The sequence below is a fragment of the Rhinoderma darwinii genome, chromosome 8, assembly GCF_050947455.1.
Source record: "Rhinoderma darwinii isolate aRhiDar2 chromosome 8, aRhiDar2.hap1, whole genome shotgun sequence".
NCBI lineage: Eukaryota > Metazoa > Chordata > Amphibia > Anura > Rhinodermatidae > Rhinoderma > Rhinoderma darwinii.
This window is the reverse complement of record NC_134694.1, coordinates 102,424,646-102,434,190: the sequence shown is the minus strand read 5'-3', so window position 1 is coordinate 102,434,190 and position 9,545 is coordinate 102,424,646. Positions and strand designations below refer to the sequence as shown.

The 9,545-nt window shown below is 38.9% G+C and overlaps 1 protein-coding gene across 3 annotated transcripts in view; it reads left to right on the top strand.

Moving 5' to 3' along the window:
* Positions 1–6,985: 6,985 nt before the first annotated feature.
* LOC142658809 (leucine-rich repeat and fibronectin type III domain-containing protein 1-like protein) overlaps positions 6,986–9,545 on the top strand; it is a 361,275-nt gene continuing 358,715 nt past the window's right edge. Inside the window, exon 1 of one of the 3 annotated variants that reach the window (XR_012850184.1) lies at positions 6,986–7,444. The gene's annotated coding sequence lies outside the window, so the exon portion shown is untranslated. Of the gene's footprint in view, positions 7,458–9,545 lie in introns of all 3 variants that reach the window. The other 2 variants (XM_075834428.1, XM_075834429.1) reach the window with 2 other exon arrangements.

The following is a 9,545-nucleotide window of genomic DNA, read 5'->3' as shown; positions in this document are numbered from 1 at the left end:
GTTGGTTGAATGAGATGCCTTAGATGCAGCTCAGGGGTGGTACTAGCTCTCATTAACCCCTTACCAACATTTTTTGTGAATGCACAACATGGTCAGTAGGGGAGAGCATGGTGCTCGCTCTAAATGTAGGGGCTGTTAGCTCTACATTACAGCTGACATCTTGCACTTTTGGTCGAGATCAAAGACAAATCAGGGTCAGTTATCTATAGCATAGTAGTTGATAATAGGTCAGTCAGGGCCAGCCATCTGTAATAAAGTGGTTGATGATAGGCTAGTCAGTTATCTATAATATAGTAGGTGATGATTGGTCAGTTAGGGTCAGTTATCTATAATATAGTAGTTGATGATTGGTCAATTAGGGTAAATTATCTATAATATAGTAGTTGATAATTGGTCAGTCAGGGTCAGTTATATATAATATAGTAGATGATGATTGGTAAGTTATCTATAATATAGTAGTTGATGATTGGTCAGTTAGGGTCAGTTATCTATAATATAGTAGTTGATGATTGGTCAATTAGGGTCAATTATCTATAATATAGTAGTTGATGATTGGTCAGTCAGGGTCAGTTATATATAATATAGTAGTTGATGATTGGTCAGTCAGGGTCAGTTATATATAATATAGTAGTTGATGATTGGTCAGTCAGGGTCAGTTATCTATAATATAGTAGATGATGATTGGTAAGTTATCTATAATATAGTAGTTAATAGGTAAGTCAGGGTCAGTTATATATAATATAATTGCTGATGATTGGTCAGTCAGGGTCAGATCTCTATAATATAGTAGTTGATGATTGGGGTCAGTCAGGGTCAGTTATATATAATATAGTAGATGATGATTGGTAAGTTATCTATAATATAGTAGTTAATATGTAAGTCAGGGTCCGTTATATATAATATAATTGTTGATGATTGGTCAGTTAGGGTCAGATATCTATAATATAATAATTGATGATTCTTCAGTCAGGGTCAGCTGTCAAACGACGACGCGTAAATGACAGGTCGTCTGCACAGTACGTCGGCAAATTTGAATGGGCAGATGTTTGCCGACGTATTGTAGCCCTATTTTCAGACGTAAAACGAGGCATAATACGCCTCGTTTACGTCTGAAAATAGGTCGTGTGAACCCAGCCTTAGAGTCAGTTATATATAATATAGTAGTTGGTGATTGGTCAGTCAGGGTCAGTTATATATAATATAGTAGTTGGTGATTGGTCAGTTAGGGTCAGTTATCTATAATATAGTAGTTGATGATTGGTCAGTCAGGGTCAGTAATCTATAATATAGTAGTTGATGATTGGTCAGTCAGGGTCCGTTATATATAATATAATTGTTGATGATTGGTCAGTCAGGGTCCGATCTCTATAATATAGTAATTGATGATTCTTCAGTCAGGGTCAGATCTCTATAATATAATTGTTGATGATTGGTCAGTCAGGGTCCGATCTCTATAATATAGTAGTTGATGATTGGTCAGTTATCTATAATATATTAAACGATTGGTCAGTCAGGGTCAGTTTTCTATAATATAGTAGTTGATGATTCTTCAGTCATGGTCAGATCTCTATAATATAGTAGTTGATGATTGGTCAGTTATCTATAATATATTAAACGATTGGTCAGTCAGGGTCAGTTTTCTATAATATAGTAGTTGATGATTCTTCAGTCATGGTCAGATCTCTATAATATAGTAGTTGATGATTGGTCAGTCAGGGTCAGTTATCTACAATATAGTAGTTGATCATAGGCCAATCAGGGTCAGTTATCTATAATATAACAGTTGATGATTGGCCAGTCATGGTCAGTTATATATACATTATCTATTATTATTATTATTATATTTGAAGGATCAGCACAGCATAGGAATAAGACAATATCATGATATTCGGCATTTTACAGGATAAAACGTCAGTTTCCTGTTTAAATAATATAATGAAATCACAGACATACATTCAAAGGGTTAATACACCAAGGATATTCATTCCGTTCTCATCTTTCTGCCATATTGGAAGGTTAGAATACATTCAATCATGATAACAAAATGTCATCGTGTTTTTAAATCAGCCGGCAATGACAGTTTTACATAAAGCAGGGAGGAATTAAATGTAATGTCAGTGACGTTTTTTTTTTTACTGCATTTTAAAAGGTTTTAAAAACTATAATTCATTTCTGGAGGCCTGTGAAAACATTCTGCATAAACACTGCCACTAAATCATCTTTCCTATTTGCATTTTCAATTATCTTTTAGTCTCTAACATGCTGGGTCTTCTTTTTGCAAACCAAATCAGTAAAATAAATATATTTTCTGGACACAATTACCTGCTATCTGGGCCTCTTACAATGTGCTGATAGTTTCCCAATAGAATGCTATACATTTACTTTACGGTTTCTCCCGAAAACCCAACAAGGAGCTAATTCCATATATATTGCAGGAATACTTTCTAAAATTCATTATATTCTCACATAAACATGGAATGGGTGTGTCCTAAGACAAAGCAGGGGTGGGAGTCTGAGAATGTGGGAGGAGCTGCCTGAATTTATGCAAATCCTGGGTTGAAGAAGACTTTCATTAGACAGACCATGGACATGACTCAATATTTTTATAAATGGGTACATACTATAGGGAGAATATATTAGTGGTATATACGTCTAAGCAGTTTTAAAATATGACATTTTATAAATATATTTATTGAGAATTGTGCACGGATAAATCATGGAACTTCACATCCACTGTATGTGAAGTTTTGATATATTTATTGACGGAATTAACTGTATAGTATGTCATATATTGACAATTGCTATTTTAGGTAGATTTGTAACTTCCCCTAACATCAATACATCAATATATTGGTATAAAAAATTTAAAAAATCATAAGGGTGCAGTTACTTTTGAAAATGCTTTTTAGATTTGTTTAAGATATTATTACTGTAATGACTTTAAATCTTGCTTTTTAAACAAAGAATGATGAAAAAAAAAATAATTTACACGTTTTGAGGTGTGAGGAAGCACTTGCCTGAAATACCTTTCATAAATGAAATGGAATTATTAAAAATTATGGTAAAAATATCAAGTGGCAATTCAGTTAACATACAGGACAATTAAAAAAGTTGGATTTTGGATCACACATTCTAAAAAAAAAAAAAAAGTATACCTGCCACAAAGTGATGTTGGGGGTCCAGAGACAGTATCCCTGCAGTGCCCTCTACTGGGAAGAAAAATATGCACAGTAAACTGGGAAAACATTACTGATATTGAGTTCTATTCGTAAAAATATAAAAATCAGACAATGGGGATCCCCTAAAAGCCAAGTGGTATTCTCATCTTAGAATATTCTGACGTATTGCTAGGATATGCAATAACATTCTGATTCATGGAGGTCTGATCTCTCGGATCTCACAGAGACAGCATCAGAGGTCTATCATTTCTTCTTTCCAGTGGCGCTCCCGGCCACCCACTGTATAGGAAACTGCAACATAGCTTCATTCACTTATAGTAATGCCGTTCCCTGAACGGCGGGTGGCCGGGAGCGCTGCTGTGCAGGAATAATCTAACATTGTAAGCATCAGTGTGGGTTCTAGCAGTTGGCCCCCATGGATGAAGAAGTGATGGCGTATCTTAGTTTATACAATTGCTTCCTGTAGATGCAAAACCTCATAGGTCCCTAAATAAATTCTTTTAGCGAAACATATAACTTATCATTTTTAGAACTCACCAGGTGCTGGCATGGAGGACAACAACATTTTGTGCTCTCCTGGACTCCTCTATTGGTGTAATCAATTTCAGATCCCGAAAGTCTCAGTAGTGTAGAAATGATCAGGAGAACAAGCAATGTTATGAACCATAACCAGTCTGTTCTTCATAGAAACAAAGTGGTCAACCCTTAAAAAGAATGCAAGTAAAACTCAATCACGTAGAATGGAAAGTTATGAAAAATGTTTATATACTTTGTGTATCAATTCCTTATTGTTTCATGTTACCTGTTTGCTTTCAGGGAATTGAAGCATTATTGTTTACATTCAGAAAAAGAAAACTCATCTTGGGTATGCCCACCTTACACAGGGGTCTTCTGTTCAGGATCGTTATCTTTTGGTCAAAGTAGAGAAGAGTTACAAAGAGCGTTGTCATGAGCGGCCAGTAGATAGGAAAAGTATCACGGGCCAGCAGAGGGTGTGTGAACCAACTTTGTCACCAAGGGATTTGACGTAAGGCTAAACTGGGGAATAGAGTCTAAGGGAACCCCAGGTCTTCACCCTTTTAACCCTATACAGGGATCTGGACTTCGCTGCAGGGAACCCCAGGTCGCTACCCCTGGAGTAGTTTCCCTTAGTGATGGCCATCGCAAACAAGCGTAGTAAAAAATCAATAGACAGAATGCGGGGTCAAATATAGCAAAGATCGGGGCAGGTGGCAAAGGGTCGAGCAAAAGTTCAGGGCAGTCAGCAGAGGTTCTTCACGGGTCACTAGCAAGAGGTCAGGGCAGGCATCAGGCAAGGATAGTCAAAAGATACAGGCAGAGGTCAATCACAGGAAATCCAACAAATTAATAGCTGGCAAACACTAGACTGGCTAGGAAGAACCTAATAGATCAGGCGGAGTGTACAGAAAAAGGGGATCCATTATACTTTTCGAAAGCTGGGTGGATATTTTGCGTGCTAGAAGCACAAGGAGAGCATAGGAGGCTGCTAGAAGCAGATATCAGGGGAGAGGAGCAGCGCTGGCCAGGAGATGCTGGGACTTGGTATACAGTAGCGTGGAGCAACGGCTATTATAACCCTCTCTAGCTTTGGAGGACCGGTCCTGTTCTGCATTACATTATCAACCCATTGATATGAATAAACACTATGTAATCCTTAGTTTCCCCTGTGGAGGCACTGTAGGGAAATTTAACACTTACTGCCAGGTATCCCCACAGATTACAGCTGATCAATGTCAAGGGACCCCTCTAACAAGCAGGGATTATTCAAAGTGGACAACCTCTTTAAAGGGAATGTGTCGCTAGAAATTTTTGTATTTTTTTTTTTAGTTAAACAGTTAGTGTATAAATGATTAAACATTGTTCTAATTTTTTTAATTTTTTCACGAGTCAGGAAATATTATAAATTAGATTCTAATTTATAACATTTCCCAGTGCTGGTCACTAGATGGAGCAATTCCCAAAATTGCAGCATTGGCATGTGGTAAAGCAACCACATTGCTTTATGCTGCAAAATTTGAGAATACACACTCGCTCTAGTGAGCTCACAGAATCCCCCCTCCTTTATCCTGGCTAGTGCTAGGAGAAAGGAGGGGATTGAACGGTTAAACCTCCTACACTGTGTGCCGCCATTTTTTGAGAGAACACACAGTGTAGTAGGTTTACATACAGTGGTAATCACACACTAAAACACGTACATACACAGAAATAACTTACCTGCTCCTGCCGCCGCCGCTCTCCGGTCCGTCCGCTCCGTCTGCTCCCTCCGCTCCAAGTGCTTGCATTAGAACACAAGTCCGGAAGCCGCGACCCGAAGTAGTAATCTTATTGTCCGGCCGCAGCTTCCGGTCCGCAAGAAAATGGCGCCGGACGTCGCTCGGCCGAAGACCTTCAATTTGGACTGTGTGGCGTACAGCATAGTGAATGGAACGGGTCCCGTTCGCATTCACTATGGGGCTGTATGTGCCGTATTCCATGTCTGTATGTGTCGTTAATCGACACATACAGAGATGAAAAAAAAAATGGCAGCCCCCATAGGGAAGAAACAGTTCAAAAATAAAAAAAAGTAAAACACAAACACACAAATAAATACAACATTTTTTTAATAAAACACTAAAAGCAAATTGATATAAATTTTTTTTTCCGCAACACCCTTCCTTTAAGTAGTGATCATGGGGTGCAGCAATTTTTGTGGACTTTCTTCCAGTAATTCCATTGTTGAACACTACAGTCAGCTTCTCCCAAGCCTGAAGTGATTGATAACATGGAACAATAGATTGTATACAGCTGCACTGGAAGAAAATAAATTTAGGTCTAGCCCCGTGGCGATCATCTGCTACTGCTGGGCGATCGGCATCTTTGTAGTTCCTCTGCAGCGTTGCTCTTTCTAGCGGCTCTCCACTCTGATTAATGGGGGGGTTCTAATCAGGGAGACCCTCCTATGATGTTTATACACCCTAATACAACATATAAACAGGGGATGTGTAGACACCTAATATAAAATTACATAACCTAGAAAAAAACATGTTGTGAAGTCAGAAACATACAAATATGTAAATAATTATTAAAAATTACCATATAAATAAAATAAGCCAGATGGATAAAAAGCGGAGGAGCAATTCTCACAGATTTAAAAGGTGCCCTATGTCCCTTTAAGATCTGTTGTGTTCCTCATATTTTATTATTATCCTATCAGTTCTTAAAATAAAGGGGAATAAAAAATGTTATATGCTGACAGCCCAAAATCCCCTAAAACCATGCAAATAATATTCTCCATAATCTACAAACTCACCTAAGCCCTTGAGTTGTCCTCTTCTTGTTATATTGGATTCTGGGAAAGTTGGGTGACAACTAATATGGCCATTAGCTGGCTGTCACCCAGCTTTCTCATACGCTGAAATTGATTTGCCTTTCAGGATTTTAGGAAAGTTGGGTGACTGCTGACAAAAGTTAAAAAAACTGTTGAATAATTCTTGACAATTATAGGATTGATATTTAATATTAGAGGACGTGTTCTTTAAGAGGCTGGAAAGCATGTATTTAACTATTTCATGCCTAGCCATGAGATGCAGCTCACCTATGGCGTAAGAGGCTTTACCTGTATGAAGTTATCGCATGTTAAATGATGTGGAAGCAGCACTGTAGTGTAATAAGACACATGCACTGGCGATTATAATACTATACAGGCAGCCTGCATCAGCACCACGGACAGCTCCGCCGCGACTTGAGTGACAGGGGACGTCACGGGAGGGGGCGTGGCCGCGTGTTGCTGAGCAGGGAAGAGATCGCTGGATGCACAGAGCCGGGGATGGGAGGGAGCTGCAGTATGTAGGGAGAGAGACAGAGAGAGACAGAGGCTACAGAGAGACAGACTGGAGAGAGACAGACTCTTCAGCCACCATAATATCCATCCTCTGGGCAGAGGATTGCTTGCAAGCTGGCACACTGTGGCACAACCCCCTGTGCCAACCTCCCCTTGGATTATAAGCACCACTGGTGGGGTGACACTGGAGAACCCCCACATTGGCTTTGCATTGGAATGTTATCTCCCAGGTGGGTTTCTAAGACATTAGGATCCCTTGTTCCCTTCACTTGGATTTCTGGAGAGGTCTTCATTCTTCTGTGCTAAAGGTTTCAAGGACCCTGGAATGGACATCTCTGGAATAACTGGAAGGGTCAGAGCCTGAATACTTAAAAACTCCGGATTTATTGGGGACCCCTTCCTGGAAGAGAAGCTATAGATCCAGGTAAGGGTGGCAGGTAATTATTTTAAGGGTGCTGCTTGTGATATAAAGCTTTATATATGAGACAGAGGTCATGCACTGAATCCTGAATGACAAACCTTAATGCGCAGGGTAGTGGATGCAGGGAGCAGCCTCCCATCAGAGATGGTTGATAGAAGACCCTTATGTAATGCATGGGGGAGATCTAAAGTTGTAATATACTGCATAGAAATCATCAGAGGGTGAAGTGGGTGGTAAAACTGCATGGACTGTCAGCTGTGCCCCAAAATCTCTGTGATGTACCCCACTTTTTGGGATTTTCTTAAGCCAAGCAGGCCTGCAGGGAATCTTATTAGTGTCCATCATATGAACCAGAAAGAGGTATAAGCATCGGAGTGTCATATAACAATGGATTTCTATATGATCCATAAACCACTTTATTCTAACATCATTGTGGAGCCTTTATTTCCAGACAGGTCACAATTACTTTAAGACTCTGGAAACTGCAATTACAAAATCCCCCAACGCCCAACTCTGTAAGTAAAATATGATGTAACGCAAATACTCGCCAAACAATCCCAGTATCTGGGTTCTATTGCAACACTTCTATCCATTTATCTCACCACATTTCTATTATAACAAAAAAAAAAACAAACAACCTAAACAACAACCTCACACCAAGAGTGGCGTGTACTGGGGTCCCTTTTAATGCATAGACCTAAAAACGAACCAAAGATGGGACATGACCCTAAAGTAAGTAATGTACTCCAAAGATAAAAGTACAAAAAATCTTTATTAAATATAGTAACAATAACAAATAATGAGAAAAGAGATCTGATACAATGAACACGGAGACATAAACAACAGGGTCAGATGAAAAAGACCAGAGCCAACAGAATCAACCGTCCACTAGAGACCTAACACACGCTCAGTTATAGGTAAGTAGTTAGTAAACCCGGGGGTATGGGGAGGTTAGTCCCATACATAGTGCCAAGTAATCAGCTGGATGGACAACGTGTAAAGTATGTCAGTATGCGTAGCCTGCACAGTATATGGTGCATGTAACAGTACGTGCACAATCATTATTTGTTATTGTTACTATATTTAATAAAGATTTTTTGTACATTTCTATTATAGTCTATGGGGAATCTATCTCCTGCACTAGAAAAGAGCGCTTATAAGAGACTGAGAGTGTGACAAGATATGAGACATTTACAAAGAGACAGTCAGAGGTGCCCACTTGTCCACGTATAAATGGAAAGATCCGCTTTGCATGTGCAAATTAACGTTTCCACCTAAAAGCGATATTTTCCGGCTGAGCAGCAGATTGTGTTCCCACTTGAGGAGATTCCTGATTAATACATGTTGTGATTCATGAGAGGCTCAGTCACGGGGGGCAGGCTGCAGATTTATGGGGTATACAGGTATTCTTCAAATGAAACCAACACCTACCATATATGTATTTAATTGATTTCATGCACTTCTAGTCTTCCTAAATACATGAAATATTACGATATAATATGCAAAATGCATATTAAATACAATTAATTATTTACACTGACTCAGTATTCTGTATAATCAGGGACCTATATTCAATAAGTTGCATACAGTATATGGGGGGGGGGTATTATTTTCTTAGTACCCTATGGACTATGAGCACACAGCAGTATATGTCAGTGAATGGGTCCAATTACATATCCATCTATTGATTAGATAGGGTCTGATTCAGGATATATGATCACATAGCAGTCTCCCGAGGCACATGACGTAAGGGAGGGTAATATAGATTTGGCTATGGCAGAAGATGCTGTAGTAGAAGGCAAGTAGAATATGGAAATATTATAAAATGGGAGGATCACATCTAATTGCTTAGGAAAGTCAACCTTAGAAGGATATCATATAATTGTGGGGGATAAATGAGATTAAGAGATCACATGGAATTGCATGTGAAAGTGAAATTAGGGGGGGGGGGGGGTCACATAATTGTAATGGATAGATGAAATTTAAGGGGTTAAAAAATAATTCTAGAACACAGTTGATTTTTGGTGATTTATATAAATCAGTTACTATTTTGTGTGGTTAAAGATAATTGGTTTGGGATTTTCATATTTGGGGGTTATTGCAT